The sequence below is a fragment of the Callithrix jacchus genome, chromosome 4, assembly GCF_049354715.1.
Source record: "Callithrix jacchus isolate 240 chromosome 4, calJac240_pri, whole genome shotgun sequence".
NCBI classification, from domain to species: domain Eukaryota; kingdom Metazoa; phylum Chordata; class Mammalia; order Primates; family Cebidae; genus Callithrix; species Callithrix jacchus.
The window spans coordinates 8,649,532-8,671,947 of NC_133505.1; the positions used below are offsets into that span (position 1 = coordinate 8,649,532).

Sequence of the window (22,416 nt, forward strand, 5' to 3'; positions counted from 1 at the left end):
AGCTACTGGGGAGGCTGAGGCAGGAAAACGCTTGAATCCAGGAAGTGGAGGTTGCTGAGATCGTACCACTGCACTCCAGCCTGGTGACAGAGAGAGACTCCGTCTCAAAAAACACCACCACCACCAACCACAGTAATTCTTATATACGAATATAACTTGATAAAATAATCAGGAATTCAGAAAAACTATTCACACCCAAAGATCTTCTTTACAGCATTTCTTAACCTAACCCATGAATCACTATCAACATAATTCGTGACGAAGAAAACCCACAGGGAAAAGGTAACATGAACTGTGACACGGTCCTACCAAGAATCACAATGCAACCACTAAATATGTTTACTTTTATAGAAATAAAGAATCTAGGCCGGGCGCGGTGGCTCATGCCTGCAATCCCAGCACTTTGGGAGGCCGAGGCGGGTGGATCATGAGGTCAAGAGATCGAGACCATGTTGGTCAACAAGGTGAAACCCCATCTCTACTAAAAATACAAAAATTAGCTGGGCGTGATGGCAGGTGCCTATAATCCCAGCTACTCAGGAGGCTGAGGCAGGAGAATTGCCTGAACCCAGGAGGCGGAGGTTGCGGTGAGCCGAGATCGTGCCATTGCACTCCAGCCTGGGCAACAAGAGCGAAACTCCATCTCAAAAAAAACGAAAAAGAAATAAAGAATCTAAAATGTACGTACAGTGTGACCCCACTTATATAAGAAATACATATAGACATAAGCACATAGAAACACATTCTAAAAGGAAAGATATTCAAACTACATGATGGCAGGTGATTTTTATTTTTGTCTGAAGGTCTTTCTGTAGTTTCCAAATTTTCTATACTAAGTATGACTTACTACATAAAAATTGTATGTGGAGACTGAAAAATGAAATAACTATTTTAACTGCAAATATTGTTTAGAGATAACTGTATGGGGAACGTGAACCTATCTGCACCCTCAGTTGCTTAGCAGTAGAGCCCTAATTCCCCAGATAAGAGCACATTTCCCCTCTAAATCCTGTGACAATGTACGACCGTGAAGATGATGTACAGGAATTTTCCCTCCACGCTTTACTGCCCACAAAAAATTACTTCCGGAAGTTCCTTCATCATTGTTTCCTCAATAGGAATATATATTTACAAGAAGAGTAAATTTCAACTCTATTTTGGGTCTTGGTTTTTCTGAAAGGCCCACACTTCATGGAATATACAACGCCACTTCTCTCCTCCTCTGTCTTCATTCCTGTCTGTCTCTCTGCCTCTATCTCTGTGTGTTTCTGTTTCCATGTGTGTCTGTCTCTGTTTTCTAGCAGGCTTTTCCTACAGATTGCTCCCAGATCAGGACGGTACTGTTTTCTTTGGCTCCTTCTGTACTTTATGTCATGTTCAGAACAGCAACCTCTGTTCGAAAACAACTGCTAAGTTTCAAAAAGACAATTCCATTTTAGTTGCACATTTAGGATATTTACAAACATCAGAGGAAACAACTGCATATGTGACATCACACAAAAAAGACTAAACCAGCATGTCAGAAGTCCACATGATACTCAGACAACATGCGAGGAACTGCCTTCTCAGAGCAGATCCTCAGTCCATGCTGGGACTGGGGCAGGAAGCAGAAGCTGGCAACAGCCCATTCCTGCAAAGGGGAAAACGTGGTGGTAACTCCAAATGAAAGAGAAGAGCTTGACATTTTTCTGTTACCAAACCAGGCAATTAAAACATTAAATGTGAAATCTGAAGCACTGTAAATTTCCTAATATGGTAGAAGTGCTGAGTTTCCCAAATGATGTTTTCTCATCTTTCAACATCTCAGAGCATGCCAAAATCCCGAAGAAACATTTCCATTTTGAAAACAAAAATAAACCACACACATCCACATTCTATTAATAGTGTTGTCTTGCCTTTGAGACCCTTGTGTCCTTAGTCAGAAACCCCACTGCAGTTCACATAAATTTTAACATTAATGAAAACTCCGGTCCAAAGTAAACTGGACATGTGTAGGTGAGTTGGGTGGGACTGGGGCAAAAGTAATTAAATTCCTTTTTTATTTTCCTTACTGGAGACCAAATGTTATGTTCTTCATCGTCACAGCTAAGGACTCTGTAAATATGTCCTACCTCTTCAGCAGCATTTCCTCAGACAGGAAAGTTGGCAGAAGATACACAGGTTCAAGCCAACTCCACACATTTAGAGGGATCGCAGGATCCCAGGACATGGGCTTTCAACTGGAAATCCCAGCAGAAATTGCCAGATGAAACAAAGCACATGTCAAAGATCTCCAAATCCAGACTGTATACTCTTGATCCTGCCACCATGTAAAGGAAAAGAGCTGTCCCATGGCATGTTATGTCTAAAGACAGGGAAAAAGCCATTTAATATGATGTCCTCCTTCCTCCATTCAAATGCCCATGAGCTGTTACCAATGTTCTCAGCAGGGGTCAACGGCTTGGGTGAGTACAACAGGAAGTACATGACATCGAGGCTGCTCACAAGAGTCTTCTATTTTTGAGGGAAGAAAAGAACCAACACATCAAACAACTATGAGAAAGAACAAAAGATCACTTATTCCAGTCCCAAAGATTGCCCATGCAACTAGAATGGTTAGTTCAACCCCAAAGTGCGTTGGGGAAAGACGCTGTTATCAGCTGCCTGCATGGAAGACGTTCAATGATACAGCTCTGAGTCCTGGCCCCGCAGCGTCTCTACAAGGGCGAAGAAAAGGCAAAACTACACTGATCTAGTGACTATCCCCGATTAGGTGAAGTGGAGAGGAAGAGACAGAACGGACTCAAGGCACCACCTCAAATGCAGCGAGGAAACAAAGAAAGTATGGTGGTATGGTAAGGTAAAAAGATCTCTCTCTCTCTCTCTCTCTCTCTCTATGGTAAGGTAAAAAGATCTCTCTCTCTCTCTATGGTAAGGTAAAAAGATCTCTCTCTCTCTCTCTCTCTCCCTCTATGGTAAGGTAAAAAGATCTCTCTCTCTCTCTACGGTAAGGTAAAAAGATCTCTCTCTCTCTCTCTCTCTCTCTATGGTAAGGTAAAAAGATCTCTCTCTCTCTCTATGGTAAGGTAAAAAGATCTCTCTCTCTCTCTATGGTAAGGTAAAAAGATCTCTCTCTCTCTATGGTAAGGTAAAAAGATCTCTCTCTCTCTCTATGGTAAGGTAAAAAGATCTCTCTCTCCCTCTATGGCAAGGTAAAAAGATCTCTCTCTCTCTCTATGGTAAGGTAAAAAGATCTCTCTCTCTCTCTCTCTCTCTATGGTAAGGTAAAAAGATCTCTCTCTCTCTCTCTCTATGGTAAGGTAAAAAGATCTCTCTCTCTCTCTATGGTAAGGTAAAAAGATCTCTCTCTCTCTCTATGGTAAGGTAAAAAGATCTCTCTCTCTCTCTCTCTCTATGGTAAGGTAAAAAGATCTCTCTCTCTCTCTATGGTAAGGTAAAAAGATCTCTCTCTCTCTCTCTCTCTCTCTATGGTAAGGTAAAAAGATCTCTCTCTCTCTCTATGGTAAGGTAAAAAGATCTCTCTCTCTCTCTCTCTCTCTATGGTAAGGTAAAAAGATCTCTCTCTCTCTCTCTCTCTCTATGGTAAGGTAAAAAGATCTCTCTCTCTCTCTATGGTAAGGTAAAAAGATCTCTCTCTCTCTCTATGGTAAGGTAAAAAGATCTCTCTCTCTCTCTATGGTAAGGTAAAAAGATCTCTCTCTCTCTCTCTCTCTCTATGGTAAGGTAAAAAGATCTCTCTCTCTCTCTCTCTCTCTCTCTCTATGGTAAGGTAAAAAGATCTCTCTCTCTCTCTCTCTCTCTCTCTCTCTCTCTCTATGGTAAGGTAAAAAGATCTCTCTCTCTCTCTATGGTAAGGTAAAAAGATCTCTCTCTCTCTCTATGGTAAGGTAAAAAGATCTCTCTCTCTCTCTCTCTCTCTATGGTAAGGTAAAAAGATCTCTCTCTCTCTCTCTCTCTCTATGGTAAGGTAAAAAGATCTCTCTCTCTCTCTACGGTAAGGTAAAAAGATCTCTCTCTCTCTCTCTATGGTAAGGTAAAAAGATCTCTCTCTCTCTCTCTCTCTCCCTCTATGGTAAGGTAAAAAGATCTCTCTCTCTCTCTATGGTAAGGTAAAAAGATCTCTCTCTCTCTCTCTCTCTCCCTCTATGGTAAGGTAAAAAGATCTTTCTCTCTCTCTATGGTAAGGTAAAAAGATCTCTCTCTCTCTCTATGGTAAGGTAAAAAGATCTCTCTCTCTCTCTCTCTCTCCCTCTATGGTAAGGTAAAAAGATCTCTCTCTCTCTCTATGGTAAGGTAAAAAGATCTCTCTCTCTCTCTCTCTCTCCCTCTATGGTAAGGTAAAAAGATCTTTCTCTCTCTCTATGGTAAGGTAAAAAGATCTCTCTCTCTCTCTATGGTAAGGTAAAAAGATCTCTCTCTCTCTCTCTCTCTCTCTCTCTCTCTATGGTAAGGTAAAAAGATCTCTCTCTCTCTCTATGGTAAGGTAAAAAGATCTCTCTCTCTCTCTCTCTCTCTATGGTAAGGTAAAAAGATCTCTCTCTCTCTCTCTCTCTCTATGGTAAGGTAAAAAGATCTCTCTCTCTCTCTATGGTAAGGTAAAAAGATCTCTCTCTCTCTCTATGGTAAGGTAAAAAGATCTCTCTCTCTCTCTATGGTAAGGTAAAAAGATCTCTCTCTCTCTCTCTCTCTCCCTCTATGGTAAGGTAAAAAGATCTCTCTCTCTCTCTATGGTAAGGTAAAAAGATCTCTCTCTCTCTCTCTCTCTCTCCCTCTATGGTAAGGTAAAAAGATCTTTCTCTCTCTCTATGGTAAGGTAAAAAGATCTCTCTCTCTCTCTATGGTAAGGTAAAAAGATCTCTCTCTCTCTCTATGGTAAGGTAAAAAGATCTCTCTCTCTCTCTATGGTAAGGTAAAAAGATCTCTCTCTCTCTCTATGGTAAGGTAAAAAGATCTCTCTCTCTCTCTCTATGGTAAGGTAAAAAGATCTCTCTCTCTCTCTCTCTCTCCCTCTATGGTAAGGTAAAAAGATCTTTCTCTCTCTCTATGGTAAGGTAAAAAGATCTCTCTCTCTCTCTATGGTAAGGTAAAAAGATATCTCTCTCTCTCTATGGTAAGGTAAAAAGATCTCTCTCTCTCTCTATGGTAAGGTAAAAAGATCTCTCTCTCTCTCTATGGTAAGGTAAAAAGATCTCTCTCTCTCTCTATGGTAAGGTAAAAAGATCTCTCTCTCTCTCTCTCTCTCCCTCTATGGTAAGGTAAAAAGATCTCTCTCTCTCTCTATGGTAAGGTAAAAAGATCTCTCTCTCTCTCTCTCTCTCTCCCTCTATGGTAAGGTAAAAAGATCTCTCTCTCTCTCTATGGTAAGGTAAAAAGATCTCTCTCTCTCTCTCTCTCCCCCTCTATGGTAAGGTAAAAAGATCTTTCTCTCTCTCTATGGTAAGGTAAAAAGATCTCTCTCTCTCTCTCTCTCTCCCTCTATGGTAAGGTAAAAAGATCTCTCTCTCTCTCTATGGTAAGGTAAAAAGATCTCTCTCTCTCTCTCTCTCTCCCTCTATGGTAAGGTAAAAAGATCTCTCTCTCTCTCTATGGTAAGGTAAAAAGATCTCTCTCTCTCTCTCTCTCTCCCTCTATGGTAAGGTAAAAAGATCTTTCTCTCTCTCTATGGTAAGGTAAAAAGATCTCTCTCTCTCTCTCTCTCTCTCTATGGTAAGGTAAAAAGATCTCTCTCTCTCTCTCTCTCTCTCTATGGTAAGGTAAAAAGATCTCTCTCTCTCTCTCTCTATGGTAAGGTAAAAAGATCTCTCTCTCTCTCTATGGTAAGGTAAAAAGATCTCTCTCTCTCTCTCTCTATGGTAAGGTAAAAAGATCTCTCTCTTCTCCCTCCTCCTCCCTCCTCCTCCTCCGCCCTCCCTCCCTCCCTCCCTCTCTGTTCTGAGACAGGTTTACACTCTGTTACCCCAGGCTACAGTGCAGGGGTACAATCACAGCTCACAGCAAGCTCCACCTCCCACCTCAAGCCATCCTCATACCTCAGCCTCTCAAGTACCTGGAACTACAGGGGTGCACCACTGTGCCTGGCTAATTTTTGTATTTTGTGTAGAGATGAGGTTTCACCACGTTGCCCAGGCAAAAATCGTCTATTTCAAGCCAACGGAGCCAGATTCAAATCCCGCCCCAGCTACTTGCTAGTTGAACTGGGTAAGTGGATTCACTTCTGTGTTCCATTCCTTTCAAAGAACATTTGTCCATCACTGCATGGCAGGCTCTCTTTCTAAGGACGTTACAGTTCTCAATTTATTTAATCCCAACAACAAACAATTGAGGTTAGTTCTGATATTATCCCCAATTTACAAATGGGGAAACTGAGGCACCACATAGTCCTATACCTCAAAAGTGATGAAGTTATCATTTGAATCCTGGCCAATGATTTTGCCAAGATTGATTTTCACAGTGTGGCTCCAAAATCCCATGTCTGAAGCTCCACAGTGCCATATTCATAAAAGACTTACTTTTCCGTGAAACGTATGTACAGCACCCAGCACAGTGCCTGACATTTTGCAAAAGTTGAATAATTTATCTTCCTTCTCTCATTTCTCCCTATTCTCTCTCCCCACACTGTGGGAGGCTGGAGGCAAGATTCTGCACACACAGAAAGGCAACTGCGTAAAGGCTCAGGGGCTCTAGGGTAAGTCAGAAAACAAGGCTCTGTCTTTATCCCCTGCGGCCTGGAACAAGAACTCTAGCTCTAACAGAGATGCATTTCCAGACAGAGACTGCCTCTATTTATTACAGTCTGCATTCAAGGCACAAGGACTGCAGACCAGCCTTAGGGAAACCGAAAGGTTTGCGATTTTTGTACTAGCGGCTATATACGTACATGTCTAACACAAACACAACACACACACCCCTCCCCACATCTAAAACTTACAGTGTTCCTACCACAGGGAAAAATAATCTACTTTCCAGAACCTTCCATTTCCTAAAAGTTGGCAGAGTTTCTGTATCAGGCTGCAGCTTGCTTTAGGACAGCCTGGATATTTCTGGGGAGATAAAGGACGGAGTCTCTTTTGAAAATTATTAAGAACCAATCAGGCCCAGTGGCCCAGGCGAGCTGTGCAGTAAAGCATAAGAAAATTTTGTTTACCAGCTCTTTAGCAGTATTTTCATAAACTGATGAGAAAAAAAGGACACAGGCTATTTTTGTACATTGGTATCAGTCTAAAATATCATGGAGGAAGGTGTGAATGGTATCAATTAAATGATTTATTTAGTTGGGCGAATAGTAACTGTACAAAACACGGGATTTAATATCACTGGATATTCTAAGAGCACAATGGGTACATGTTGCTAATTATAAGAAGTTCACACATGCTACCATAGGAATGCTTTCTACACACCCTTTCCCGGTCTCCTTAATTAATAAAAGGACCTATTTCACAGGATGGCAACATAAGAACATTTTTTTAACAAGAAGAAAATATCACTAAAATCGAGGTTTGAAACTGTCCCGATCACTATAACCCTGAGAATTTGCTAACATAGTTTAAAAGTAATTAAGAAGGAAAGCCAGCCTTCCACATTTTCAGTCTCGGTCACTGCGGCTACTGGGTTCATTGATACCTGCCAAATCTTGCAAAACGACAGTCCTCCTATCCATGCGGTTTTTAAAACTATAAGCTTCTATTGTGAATAAGCGTGATTTTTCTGCTTTAGAAATCCATCAACTGCCAGTCTGTTCTCACGGCATATTGCTAAGAGAGACTCCACAAAGAGCCCAGGTGCACTCACCATGAATCAAGTTCTTTATACATTTTAATTACAGTTGATCACAAGTGGGAGAGGTAAGCGAAGAAGGCTTCTTCATAAAAAGTTCATTAGAAATGGCAGTTTTCCATCAGGGAAACAGAGATGGCATCCTTCAACTTGTTAATCCGAAAAAGCCCCCAGATGTGAAGTGTGTCTCTGTAAAATCATATGCAAACCACATTTCGCCCTGTGGCTCAGCCCAAAACTTTTGAAGAGGGGAGGTAGGGACAAGGAAAGAAACAGAGTTAGCAGTGAAAGAGGAAGATGAAGTTTCTCGGACTTTGTGGACATATACAAAACAGTTCTTTCCCCTTACTATTTAAGCTATTACCCCCTTGCACCGGGGAGGTCTGTTATCTCCTTAGCCATTTCAAAAGCCTTGGGAGCAAGCAAGCCAGTCCGGGGCTTTTCTGTGTGTGTCTGTGAGTCAGCAGAAGCCGGAAGCCTTACAAAACGACTTCAAACAACAAGCTGGAGAGCAGGACAATAGCTTCCACCTCCAGACAGTGAGAAAGTGCATCAGCCTAAGGGATCATGGCCACCCATGCTCAGTGGAGATAAGTAAGAACATTCTCTGCCCTGGCCAATAGCAGATCCGCAGCTACAGCTGCTCACAGAAGCTCTGGGTGGCCTCCATTCCAGCGGCTCCAAATGGTTTCAAGGCACAAAAACACTGCTGCTGGGTGGTGCTCCCACGTGCAGGGGGTGGACGGGAGAGGCTGACGAAGATGAGGGTGGCAAGCTGCCTCCCCCCACCAGGTGCTCCAAATCCCCTCTCTCCCGGCTTAGGGAAATCACAAAGAGGTCTCCGGGTGGGTAGATTCCAGGCAGGCGACCTGCGCAAAGCCTGGGCCTCACCACCATCCACAGCCATGAATGGAATCTGCCTCAGAGACTCCAGAAAGAGGGGAGAAACTCCCTGCAAAGCAGTTCCGTGCTCTCGGAGCAACCGTGTCATGAATGGCGCTTGGTGAAAGAGCAGGGCATTCCAAATGCAGCCACAGCAAAGAAAGAAGCCTCACCACACACCCTGCATGGCAGGCACAAGGCTCCTTGTCCTGTTCCCTTGAAAGACTCAGGAAAATCTGATCAGGAACTGACATCTGCAGTACAGTTTTCAGTTTACAGAAAGGTATTAACTGTCCTCTGAGAGAAGAAAAGAAATTTCACATCTGAGGGAAAGTATGTGAAAAGTTACAACATGAGCTCACTTTGAGGATACCATAATGTGCATAGAGGAATGACCTGAGTAAAAACATTTATTTTACTTATTAATAGTATCAGACACGCAGTTTTATAGTATTTCTTGTTTCCCATTGTCAGAGGTTATATATATTTATTTTAAATTTATTTTGAGATAAAGTGTTGCTCTGATGCCCAGGCTGGAGTACAGTGGTGAGATCACAACTCACTGCAGCCTCCAACTCCTAGGCTCAAGCGAGCCTCCCACCTCAGCCTCCCAAGTAGCTGAGACCACAGGCATGTGCCACCACACCGTAATTTTTTTAATTTTTTGTAGAGACAGGGTCTCACTACTGTTGCCCAGGCTGGTTATACTTTTAAATGTGTCCACGCCTACAACTAATATGTACATAGTACATTCAACTGAAACAAGAAAAAAATAGTTGGAAAGTATCAGATATCCTGCGAATGCAGAAATCCCATATTTGCATCTAGTCCCCAGATCAAGTAACTCCTCTACAGAATTAACGTTGTATATAAATTCTTTTGAAACAAAAAATATATATTTTATTTATTTACATATATACATACACACATACAAAGACAGACACACCTGGGCACGGTGGCTCACACCTGTAATCCCAGCACTTTGGGAAGCTGAGGCGGGCAGATCACCTGAGGTCAAGAGTTCGAGACCAGCCTGGTCAACATGGCAAAACTCAGTCTCTAAATGCAAAATTAGCTGGGCGAGGTGGTGCATGCTTGTAATCCTGCAATTCGGGAGGCTGAGGCAGTAGAACTGCTTGAACCTGGGAGGCGGAGGTTGGAGGTTGCGGTGAGCCGAGACTGCACCACTGCACCCCAGCCTGGGTGACAGAGCAAGACTCAGTCTCAAAAAAAAAAAAAAAGACAGGCACACTTATGAGTCTGTGTGAGTGTGACAAGCAAGAAGGGATTCTAGAAGGATACAGAAGCTGGGAAAGGTAATACTAAAATCGGAGCACCAGATGAATGCTGACAGTAACAGTTCACATAAAACCAAAATGGACGCAGGTTTTAAAAATTAAAATTAACTTGTCTGTCAACAAGTGCCTTGAAATGGAGGTTGAAAGACTGGGGAGACCTTTCCCACTCATCCCATGATTTGCTGTGGGGCCTGCACCAAGTCGTGCTATGCCTCTGTTATAACATCTGCAAAATGGAGATAACACTTCCTGCTACCCACCTCAGAAAGCTGTTAGATTAGATACCAAAAAAGAAAATCCTCAAAGCCCTTTGAGTTTATCACAAATATAAGACACGCAATATAATAAAATACCCATACTCTCTACAGAAGCCCTGAGAGACTCAAAGCTATAGAAATAGGAAACAGCACGGGCACATTCACAGTCAGGGAGCCTAGCCGCAGATTCCAGCAACGAGGCGGGAAAAATACCTCTGACATTCCATCTACTCAGACAAAACTCAACACCCAGGACAATGGAGGAAAATCGCGTTGTTTTAGTAGCGCACCGGTAAGTGAAAAGAAGCAATCCTCACCAATAACACTCCTCATTCTTGCTTCAAAGTCTGGATCTACAAGAAGACAAGTGACAACAAACTGGTAGCTTTTCAGGTTTAGTCAAGTCTCATGTTAAAGTACATTGGGCCAAGGACAGTGGCTCATGCCTGTAATCCCAACTCTTTGGGAAGCTGAGGTGGGAAGATCGCTTGAGCCCGGTTTGAGACCAGCCTGGGCAACACAGCAGACCCCCGTCTCTACTAATAACAACAGTTTTAAAAATTAGCGAAGCATGGTGGCACACACCTGTGGTGCCAGCCACTTGGGAGGCTGAGACGGGAGGACTGCGTGAGCCCAGGAGATCAAGCCTGCAGTGAGCTGTGACCAAGCTACTGCCACCCAGCCTGGGTGACAGAGCAAGCCTCTGTCTCAAAGAAAAATACAATAAAATAAAGTGAATTGGCTGTTTACAGGGGTAAGGGCAGTAACTCCCCACACTCAACAAAATGTAAAGCACAGAATGCATAAATTACAGTATTTTTAATTAATTTGTACTGAAAACAAAAGCCATAATGGACTGTATATAGCCATCTAAGGAAAGTAATTACTTTTTGGGTCCACGAGGAAATTGGGAGAAAAGTATTAAATGTCATTTCTTCTAAGATATTCCGAATTATGAAAAGTTTAAAATTCAAATTAATTAATTAAACACATATTATTATATCAAGGATGTATTGTGAGTTACATGTCAGGTTAAAATTAAAAAGATGAATAAATATCCTTTTCCTGGTTCTCATGAACCTCAAAGTCTACCAAGGAGAGACAGAGACACAATAAAGTACAAGGCAATGTGGGAAGGCTTTGAGTCAAGTATAAAGAGAGCGCTAAGGAAGAACAGAGGGGAGATGTAATTGATTCTGCATGGAAAAGAGGAGGGGGAGGGGCTTAGGAAAGTCTCAGAGAATTGACACTTAAACAAGACCTTGCAGAATGTACAGTATTTCACCCAATAGGGAAGAAGGGGAAGGGGCATTTTAGATACGTAAATGGCAGTCCACATCTCAAGGCATGCCCAGGCACGTCTGAGTCAAGTGTCACCAAAAGCAGACAGCCTGAAAGGGCCTGGACTGCAAGGTCTTTGTGCAGAAGGGAGCATCACAGGAGATTTTTGAAAAGAAACTTGGTATTTCCTACAACTCAATAAAAGAGAAGGAGGCAAGTGGGCAGAAAGAGAAGCAGCAGGAAGGAGCAGGACGTGGCCCGGGCCTCTGGGCCTGACACAGATCTTGGGGAAACTGACAGCATTGCTGAGGCCAGGTCTGCAGGGAGAGGTGAGGAAGATAAAGAGGCAGAGAAGCAGGAAGGAAGGCATGCTGACCATGACTCAGAAAGGGCCAAGAGCAGGACTTCCAGGAGAAGTCAAAAGCACAGCCTAGGTGGTTAGTGTAGTACAGCGAATAATGGCCACAAATCAGGTCCTAATCTCTGGGACCTGTAAATGTAACCTTCTACGCAAAGAGTTTGCAGATACGACGAAGCTGAAGATCGTGAGATGGGGAGATTATTTTGAATTATCTAGCTGGGCCTTAAATGTCATAACATGTATGCTTATAAGAAACAGACAGAGGCAGAGGCAGATTTGACTACAGATGGAAGAAAGGAAGGCCATGTGGCCATGGAAAGGGGCAGACGCTGGAGTGATGCAGCCACAAGCCAAGGGATGTCACCAGCTGCCAGAAGCTGGAAGAGACAGGAACAGATTCTCCCCCAGAGCCTGTGGCAGGAGCTCAGCCCCGTCCGAGCATAACTGTTATTTTAAGTCACCAAAGTCTGTGGTAATTTGCTACAGCAGCCAGAGGAAATTAATACACACGGTGAACTAAGAGTCATCCCCAGCTGTCTTTTGGTGCCACCATCACCAGTCTTGATGAGAATCATTCAGGCTGGGGGCGGTGACTCACTCCTATAATCCCAGCACTTTGGGAGACCACAGTGGGAGGGTAGCTTGGGGCCAGGAGTTTGACACCAGTCTGGGCAACAAAGTGAGACGTCATCTCAACAAAAAATAAAAATTAGCCAAGTATGGTGGTGCATGCCTGTAGTCCCAGCTACTTAGGAGGCTGAGGGAGGAGGACTGCAGGGGCCCATGAGTTCCGGGCTGCAGTGAGCCAGGACTGCACCACTGCACTCCAGCCTGGGCAACCAGAGCAAGACCCCATCTTAAAAAACGAGAAGAATTCAGATGGAAGACACCCCAACTGTCTAGAAGAAATTGAAGTCTAAGCTGCCACCTCAGAGGAAGACAAGATTATTACGCTGAGTACCAGTCAAAATTTAGGAGCGAAACCCAGGTATGATCCTAGGCTAGGTTAATACGAGGTGGGTGGAAGAACTATAAATAGAAGCCACCAAATGACAACACGCTGGGGAAGGGAACTGGGTCTGAATGGCAGTGGGAACAATGGGAGAGACGCAGCAACTCAGAGGTCATGACTGGGCCACTGTACTTCTGGTGGGAGAGTCATTTTAACTGTAAGTGCCCACTGGCTAGGGGAAGAGATGAAGGGAGAATGGGAATGTTTACAAGTACCCTGTCTCAATCAGCACTGATTCATTAACTGGACCAGAACCAGACCACCAAATCAAAGACATCAGTGAATACGGGTATGGAAAGATTATGGCAAAGAGAAAGACGGGGTACGAAATGCTGAAAATCTTAAAATATGCTCTTCAGTCAATAACAAAAATAACACAAGGAGATCCACTTCAGAAGGGTGGGAGCAGTAAGGAGTGTCCATGGTAAATAAACAGCCAAGTAAGAAGGTGATTGAGGCCGGGCACAGTGGTTCACGCCTGTAATCCCAGCACTTTGGGAGGCCGAGGTGGGTGAATCACCTGAGGTCAGGAGTTCGAGACCAGCCTGACCAACACAGAGAAATCCCATCTCTACTAAAAGTACAAAATTAGCTGGGCATGGTGGCACATGCCTGTAATCCCAGCTACTTGGGAGGCTGAGGCAGGAGAATCGCTTGAACCCGGGAGGCAGAGGTTGTGGTGAGCTGAGATCACGCCATTGCACTCCAGCCTGGGCAACAAGAGCGAAACTTCCAAACTCCATCTCAAAAAAAAAAAAGAAGGTGACGGAACCAGTCAGGCTAGAGATGATCAGGGCCAGAAAGGAGAAGAAGAAGATGTGAGTGGATTAGAGAAATATTTGGAAGACATGGCAAACTGCTTGGTAATGGGTGATTGGGGAGCAGGGGACAGCGGGGAAATGAGAACAACAATCTCTGAACCAAAAACTCAAAGGAAAAAAATGATAAAATAGAAAGAGTTTGCCTCTGGCTCTACTGAGTTTCATGTGTGGGTGGGTCATGTTCAGAGTGACAGGTAAAGAGCACTGGGGTCTGAAACCAGAAGAATGTTGTACTGAGCGTTTGCAAAAGTGGTCTGTACTGTACCCTTTCATCGTCTGATTCGTCACTATGAATGGACCCAACGAAACTTTCCTAAAATTTTCATATACTAAAAACAGAATGTTTGAACTACACTCATATTACCTACTTACAAGAAAAACCTCACCTCTCCAGCACTTCAAAGTAAATGGATTAAAAATTTTCTAAGAAGGAGAAAAAACTCTTACCATGAGCCACTTCCTTTTTCTGTCTGTCTGCTTTGAGGACATCTGGTGAAATACACAACGGAGAACAGCCACTCATGGATCGGGGGCGATTGAGAAGGATGTTCAGTCGTAACGCAGGGATGGCTTGGTGATGGAAAAGAAGGCACACGTTTTAAATCTGCAGACGGCATCACATTCTACGCGGTTGGAGCAGCAAATGCAGATCCTACAAAAGAAAAAACCCAATTATGTTCACTGATATGAACTACCTGGGTAAGAAGGATCAGGGAAAAAAATGAAGACACAGGTTTATCTACGGAAGAAACGTATGTTAATCAGATGTGAAAATGACTCATTTGTGCTTACAGCTATAGATTCCATATCCCCCTTCACCAGAGAGCTTAGCTGGAGAGTGTGCCCTACTGGAGAATGCAGACAGCTCCCCGCTCTCACCCGCGATTTTTCATGACTGGTACTAGCGGAAATACGGAAATGGCTTAGAGGGAACAGCATGCGGCATTCTGGATTAGACAGTTGGTAGGCATGACAATGTGGGAAGGCAGCACAGTGTAATTCAAAGATGCAGAGGTCAATGATATAATCCCCGTCCTTAAGCAATTGTGTGTGTTAAGATAAACAAGGTTCTTGGCCCAATAACAAAGACCACAGCAATGCAGAGGTGACAACAAAACAGCACCTCTATCTTAGCCAGCTGTACCATTAAAAAAATACATTCACAGTGAGGAAATAAATGACCTAGGAAAATATGTAAATAAACAAGTAAACATATGCACCAATGGAAGGCTTATTTTTTACGACCTTTTATTGCAAACACATTTTGGTTACCTCCAATTAAACTCTGAAGCTCATGGGAAGTCCTGACCACATACTGCTGTTCCAGAATAGAGGACAGCATCTTCAAAAACCCCAAGCGTGCCCAACAGTGAACGACACTGCCTTGTGTTTGCATAGTCCTTCTAGGAATCCTGCCTCGTACGCCATCTCACTGGATCCCAAGTAGGGCAGGGTATGTGTTGACTTCCCCAAGTGTGGGGCAAGGATTACTCCACATTCTTTTATTTAGTGCCTACTATGCTATATAAATTATACTGAGGAACACAGAAACCTAAGTAATATTAATAAAACCTGCCCTTAGGGAGTCACCAAAATGGACAGGTAACATATTCCCCCACAAGGCAAGAAATGAGAGATACAGAAAGCGCAGGTTCTGGGTCTCCTGGTGAAGAGGTATAGACGAAGGAGAACGAGAAGACGAGCTGTAGCGAAGGATGGCAGAGAGATATCCGGAGTGGAAAGAGAGTAAAGGAGATTTGAAAGCATTCAGATAAAGGAAGCATGAGCCTGGTGTGATGGTGGAAATGCGCGCTGCAGAGCAGAAGGTGCTGAGGACAAATGAGGAGCAGGGCTAAAGGAAGAAACTGATGAGGGACCTGGGCTGCATCAGAACCACTGTAAACTCTGAACCAGGAGTGAAAGATAAAATACGGCTTTAGAAAGTTAATCAGAAAGCTACCAAGGGAGGATGGAACTGGGTAGGAGGCTGTTATGTTGACACGGGCACGAAGCCATGAATTCTTGACCAGGGAGATGACTTGGGGAAAGAGTACTCATGATGAATTTAAAAGGTTTCAATGGGCTGGGCGCGGTGGCTCAAGCCTGTAATCCCAGCACTTTGGGAGGCCAAGGCCGGTGGATCACGAGGTCAAGAGATCGAGACCATCCTGGTCAACATGGTGAAACCCCGTCTCTACTAAAAATACAAAAAATTAGCTGGGCATGGTGGCGCGTGCCTGTAATCCCAGCTACTCAGGAGGCTGAGGCAGGAGAATTGCCTGAACCCAGGAGGCGGAGGTTGCGGTGAGCCGAGATCGCGCCATTGCACTCCAGCCTGGGTAACAAGAGCGAAACTCCATCTCAAAATAAATAAATAAATAAATAAATATAAAAGGTTTCAATGACTGTGGGGATAAGGAGGATAAAGGACCGGAAAAGGGGAAGAATGACTAGGGATTACACCTCACTAAGCAGAAGAATAAGAATACCACCGAGGAGTCATTGGGAAGGAAGGAGGAAGAACCCGTTTGGGGATTCTCTTTTGAAGACACCTCCATCTGAGGTAAGGATGGTATAACCCATAGGAGGTGACTTCTGGAGGGGTCAGAGCACATGTGAGCCGTCTAGACTGAAGCGGAATTAGAAGTCATCATTCTGGATGGGAGCTGAAGTAATATAGGTTTAGAGAAACTATTTAGAGAAAGAATTCAGGGGCTAAAAGCTGAGAAGATTGTGGAATTTCTCAAACACGCATCACAGCTTTTGATTTTAGTGGCAAACCGTCAGGAAAAATTCTAAACCAAAGAACTTGGAAATACCTCAGAAACGAGATCGGACTTACACAGGGCCACAGTTTTCAAAATATTCCAAAGACAAACATCTAGCAAGCAAAAGTCATCCTAAAATATCAAACTGCAATTTCACAGTCCGTAATGACATTAAATAGAGCTCTGTGGAATCTGACTTTCTAAATAAATTACGGTTCACTAATAACCTGATTTTAATCAGTTAATGCCGTGACAAAAAAAGCATCCAATGTCACCAACATGTAAGTAGGGTCTGATATTTTTAGCCCTCCCACTGACAACCATAAAAACAACCACTGACATCCATGTTTACAGATTCCTAGAACCCTAAACACTGCAAGCTTCTGTGTCAAAGAGCCGCCAACGTTTTGAAAGTAGGACGGGAAGTCAGATACTCTCTTTGGTTGTTCTCAAGCTTCTGGCAGATAAAATGAAGCTAGAAGAGGTTTCAAGCCTGCATAAACACACAGAGTGTTCAGGAGCTTGGCATGGACTGGGGGGCAGGGGGAAATAACACGGCTTCTGCATACATATGAAAATGCATCACAGTCAAATCCTATCTTCCAGTTAAAGATGTTGCAGTGAACGCATTAGAAACAAACGTACACACTGCCCTTTGGCCCCATTCTCTCCCCACTCCAAAAACCCGCCAAAAGTGAGAAGCCACTTTTTCAAATAACACAATCTAAAAACAGTGGCTAACATGTATTTGTTACTAATTTATTCAGCAAAGGTGGCTAACACCTATTTAGTACTTACTACGTGCCTGGTACTGCTCTAAGCTCTTAAACACTCACAAAGAACTTATGTAGTAGGTACTTATTGTCCACTCCATCACTCCATTTTACTTAAGGAGAAACCACGGCACAGAGAGACAAAGTCACCCAAAGTTACAGCCTTAGTATACAGCAGAGTCAGGACTAGAATCCAAGCCGCCTGATTCCAGCATCTCATATTCAATTCCCCTTCTATCTGTATTGTTTGTAAGGCCCGTACTCCAACATATCACCTGTTTAAAAAAAAGTAAACCATTGTTTGAAGATAGTAAACACTGTCTATGACCTAAGTGGTTTTGATTATTTCAAAAATCTCCAAGAGTACCACACACAAACAAGTCCAAAGAGAGTAGCAACACGCATATACACAGAGAACTTTCCGAGGATAGTTTCAATTAAAAAGATTCCACTTGGCAACGAAGAAACCTTTCACCATTTTAGGGTGACCAAAAGAAAAATGAGGGCCGGGCACAGTGGCTCACACCTGTAATCCCAGCACGTTGGGAGGCTGAGGCAGGTGGATCATGAGGTCAAGAGATCAAGACCACCTGGTCAACATTGTGAAACCCCGTCTCTACTAAAAACACAAAAAAATTAGCTGGGCATGGTGGCGCGTGCCTGTAATCCCAGCTGCTCGGGAGGCTGAGGCAGGAGAATTGCCTGAACCCAGGAGGCGGAGGTTGCGGTGAGCCGAGATTGCGCCATTGAACTCCAGCCTGGGTAACAAGAGCGAAACTCCGTCTCAAAAAAAAAAAAAAGAAAAAGAAAAAGAGAAAAGAAAGAAAGAAAAGAAAAAGAAAAATGAAATGAGCTGCATTAAAAGTTGGAAGCATCTGCTCTTGAACAACTTTTCAAGCCATGCTCCTGAAAGACTCGCGGTTGTCTATCTTAGAATTTGAACTAAATACAATTTGCTTTTATTATGATCATTTCAGTGTTTGCTTTGTGCTTACTATCCTAATTTTTCTCTCATTTTCTGAAATCTTAGTCTAAATCTGAGTTTAAAAGAATTACGCAAAGATTTGACATTTAATCCTTGGTAAGCCTGACAACTTTCATTGAAAACTTATGTTTGAGCTGGGTGCAGTGGCTCATACCTGTAATCCCAGAACTTTGGGAGGCTGAGGCAGAAGGATAGCTTGAGCCCAAGAGTCTGAAACCAGGCTGGGTAGCAAGGAGAGACCCCATCTCCACAATAAATGAATTAACCAGGCATGCCTGCAGCTCCAGCTACTCAAGAAGCGGAGGTAGGAAGATTGCTTGAGCCCAAGAGGCCAAAGCTGCAGTGAACCAGAATTGTACCAATGTACTCTAGGCTGGATGACAGAATGAGTCGGTCAGTCTCTCTGCCCCTCTCCCTCCCTCTCTCGATCTCCCTCTCTCCCCCTCCCCCTCCACACACACACACACACACACACACACACACAGACCCTGATGTTCAACCTGTCTTTGCGAAGAACAAATTTTAATTGAAGACTTTCACAACTAAGAATCTAGGTAGCTGTATTATCGATTCTCCTAACCTTTCTCTAGATCCAGTGTTCTGATTTGGCCAGTTTTATCTAGAAGGTGGTATATTTATATGTCACCTTATTTCAAAACATAGAGTCAAAGAAAATGCTCCCTCACAGCTATTGAAAGACAAAGAAAAAAAACAACCAAGGATTTTTGAAGAAATGATATTTTCCATGTCATTCTCATTGAAACACGGGTAGAGGAAGATACAATTTCTGGAGCCCATCTCCCGTGATCCTGTAATGATCCAGAGGCTGACCACACAGAACACAAGTTATTAGGTCCATCCACAGCGTTCTCCAGGCCAAATTGTCAGAGAGCGGTTTTAGAAACAGCAATAAAATCTTTATCAACAGCTGCCAGAAGGGAGCTTGGCCTGTTGGGCTCAAGCAATATCCTGCCTCAGCCTTTTGAGCAGCTGGAGCTAGAAGGTCCTAGTGAATCCTTGCTTAAACAGCACGAAGGTGTGGAGAACACAAGTTGCATGAAATGGGTGGCCACTCTGCTCTCTCCCCAGACACACGCCTCTAACAGTGCTAATGCACAAAAGGAATTACCACCCAGGTGGGCAGCATCCAAAGGTAGTCAGACACCTAAGAGCAACAAGCGAAAAGACTTTCAAACTGAGCGTCAATGAGAACAACAGGAGCCAGAAGCTCATCATTAAAAACAAGAACAAAACAAACTTTGAAATTAGTTCCCAGCAGTAGCTTTAGGATGACGTGAAATTTGACAACTTCTCTGCAGTTTGAAGATCTTAGCTGCTTAGATCAGCAGATCCAACTTTTGGGCATCAGGGACCAGTTTCATGTAAGACACCTTTTCCATGGATGGCGGTGGGGGTCTGGGGGTGGTTTTGGAATGAATCTGTTCCACCACAGATCATTGGGCATTAGGTAGATTCTCATTAAGGAGCATGTAATCTAGATCCCCAGCATGCGCAGTTCACCGTAGGGTTGGTGCTGCTAAGAGAATCGAATGCTGCCATTGGTCAGACAGGAGCTCAGGCGGTAACGCTCACCCCACCCTCATGTCCTGCTGTGCGGCCTGGTTCCTAACAGGCCACAGACTGGTTGGGAACCCCTGGCCTAGATCTATGCCTGCATGGATAAAAAAGAAGCTGCAGTTAGATTTAAGCAACATAAAACTTTTCTTAAATCATACTTTGGGCCGGGCACAGTGGCCTATGCTTGTAATCCTAGCACTCTGGGAGGCAGAGGTGAGCAAATCATTTGAGGTCAGGAGTTGAAAGCCAGCCTGGCCAACATGGTAAAACCCCATCTCTACTAAAAATACAAAAATTAGCCTGGTATGGTGGCGAGTGCCTGTAATCTCAGCTACTCAGGAGGCTGAGGCAGCACAATCACTTGAGCTCAGGAGGCAGGGGCTGCAGTGAGCCAAGATCACACCACTGCACTCCAGTCTGGAAGACAGAGTGAGACTCCATCTAAAAAAAATAAAAGAAAAGAGTACTTTCTTCCTATCGTTCGCTTCTTCCAAAATGTTTCTTAATGCTTTATCGCTACATGGAGCAATGGAAGCCAGTGTTTTCAAACAGCACTGCAGAGAAAACTAGCCTAAAGGGTAGCTGTTCACGAGTAGTCAAGGAAGGAGTCCGTGTTCAAAGCGTGAGAGACGCGGCATGCTACGATTCTACCTCCTTCGGAATGCACAGTACGTATTAGCAAATTCAAGACGGTGAGAAGTCCGTGTAAACTTCATGAACTATGATGTCGCCTACGCTTGTGATCGCAGAATGCATTTCCACGTATCACTTCATGGGATAACTGGGCTGCAGAAAATACAGTTTAGGAAATGCTGCTCTCCACTCCCCTGCTTACCATTCAAGACTTAACCATCTGACCCCAAACCATCCTTACCCATATTCAACAATGTACATTCACAATTCTGATGTGTACTGCAGATCTTACATACCAGTTTTCCCTAGAGAAAACCTCTCTTCTGGTCAAGTTCATCACCTTCCCATGTCCTAAGCAGACATTGGTTCCAAGGTTCTGTTCACATGCTTCTCGTGCTAGAATTTCTACCTTCAATCATTTTGTTCAATTTAATTCTTCAGCAAGAGACAAAATCCCACCTCCTGGGAGGCTCTTCCACATAATGCCATCTTTCTTTCCCTGGAATAAGCCACCCCAAAGACAATGGCACTTCCTTGGGATTCACCTGTCCATGTGGTATTCTAAGTCCACATTTGCCATACGTATGTCTGTTTCCCCAGCTACCCAAGTACTGGCTGAGAGCAGGCTCGAAACGCTTATTTCCTTCCTATAATATCTAATACATGGTATTTTGCTCCAAGACAGCAGATACTCCGCACATAAGTGCTGGTGGATTAGGAAGCCCATGGTATTTCAATGCCACACATCGCTTTCATCATTAAACAACCAACAGACACTAGAGTAACTCAAAACACTCAAGAAGTAGGCACATTTTCATTCTCTGGAAAGTAGCGTGGCCTGCTGTAGAAAGCATCTAAAGAACACAGTTAACTTCGATCTCTACACTGAAATCTCAAAAATCCCTCAAGAATGACTGAATGTACACGGATATAGCAGGCAACATGCTCAGACCTTTAAAAAAGCGTTGGAATTTCCATATGTCTGCAAGCACAGGGTTCAGGCCTTACTGACTGTTCTGTGTGTCAGTTATCTACACCTCAGACACATTTATGTATCAAATACCATGTACTAGTTTACACACAGACTTGGATATCCACGTGCAATTCTCCCTTTTACAAAGCCTCAGATGACAACTGCCTACAAGATAGCAACTATACAGCATATCCATCTTTATAGAGGAAGCAAGTCCCTACCTAGCAGTATCTGATACTGGCAAAATCAAAACAAAAAGACCAGATGCAGAGTATTCAACACACAAGTCAAGATTTCAAAGTAAGTGGATGATATACCTGGATAGACTACAAAACATATTTGCCGACATGACACACGAAAAACTGTTCATATAGAAGAGCTGGCACAACAGTCAAGTTTTACGTTTTTCAGATGAAAACAACAACCAATATACCATTAATATACAGTGGCTGAAATACTATAGAAGCAGAGCATTGCAGGGCATGGTGGCTCACGCCTGTAATCCCAGCACTTTGGGAAGCCAAAGCGGGCGGATTACAAAGTCAAGAGATCGAGACCATCCTGGCCAAAATGGCGAAACCCCATCTCTACTAAAAATACAAAAAGCAGCTGGGTGTGGTGGCGGACACCTGAAGACCCAGCTACTCGGGAGGCTGAGGCAGGAGAATCGCTTGAACCTAGAAGACAGATGTTGCAGTGAGCCGAGATCACACCACTGCACTCCAGCCTGGTAACAGAGTGAGACTCTGCCTCAAAAAAAAAAAAAAGCAGAGCATTATTATAATTCCATAATCAGAATGAGTGTTCTGTGGCACAGATTCAGGAGCGTTCACACATGTCCTTGTGAAGCAGGAAAGAGGACTGACAAAAAATCCTAAAGCAAGTTGTCCAGGTTCAAATCCTGGTTCCATTTCTTACGAGGCATATGACTTGGGGCAAATTTCTTCTCTGAGCTTCACTCAGTTTCCTTGTCTAACAAATGGGGACAAAATGGTACCTACTCCATCGTGTTGCCTTAAGT

At 43.6% G+C, this 22,416-nt stretch overlaps 1 long non-coding RNA gene across 14 annotated transcripts in view; it reads right to left on the reverse strand.

The window, feature by feature from the left end:
* The window catches only part of LOC103792230 (uncharacterized), a 585,886-nt gene that overhangs the window by 201,791 nt on the left and 361,679 nt on the right, over nucleotides 1-22,416 (reverse strand). For all 14 annotated transcript variants that reach the window (XR_013533659.1, XR_013533642.1, XR_013533640.1 and 11 more), the window contains one exon: nucleotides 14,133-14,337. This is a non-coding gene — a long non-coding RNA (uncharacterized LOC103792230). The remainder of the gene's footprint in view (nucleotides 1-14,132; nucleotides 14,338-22,416) is intronic.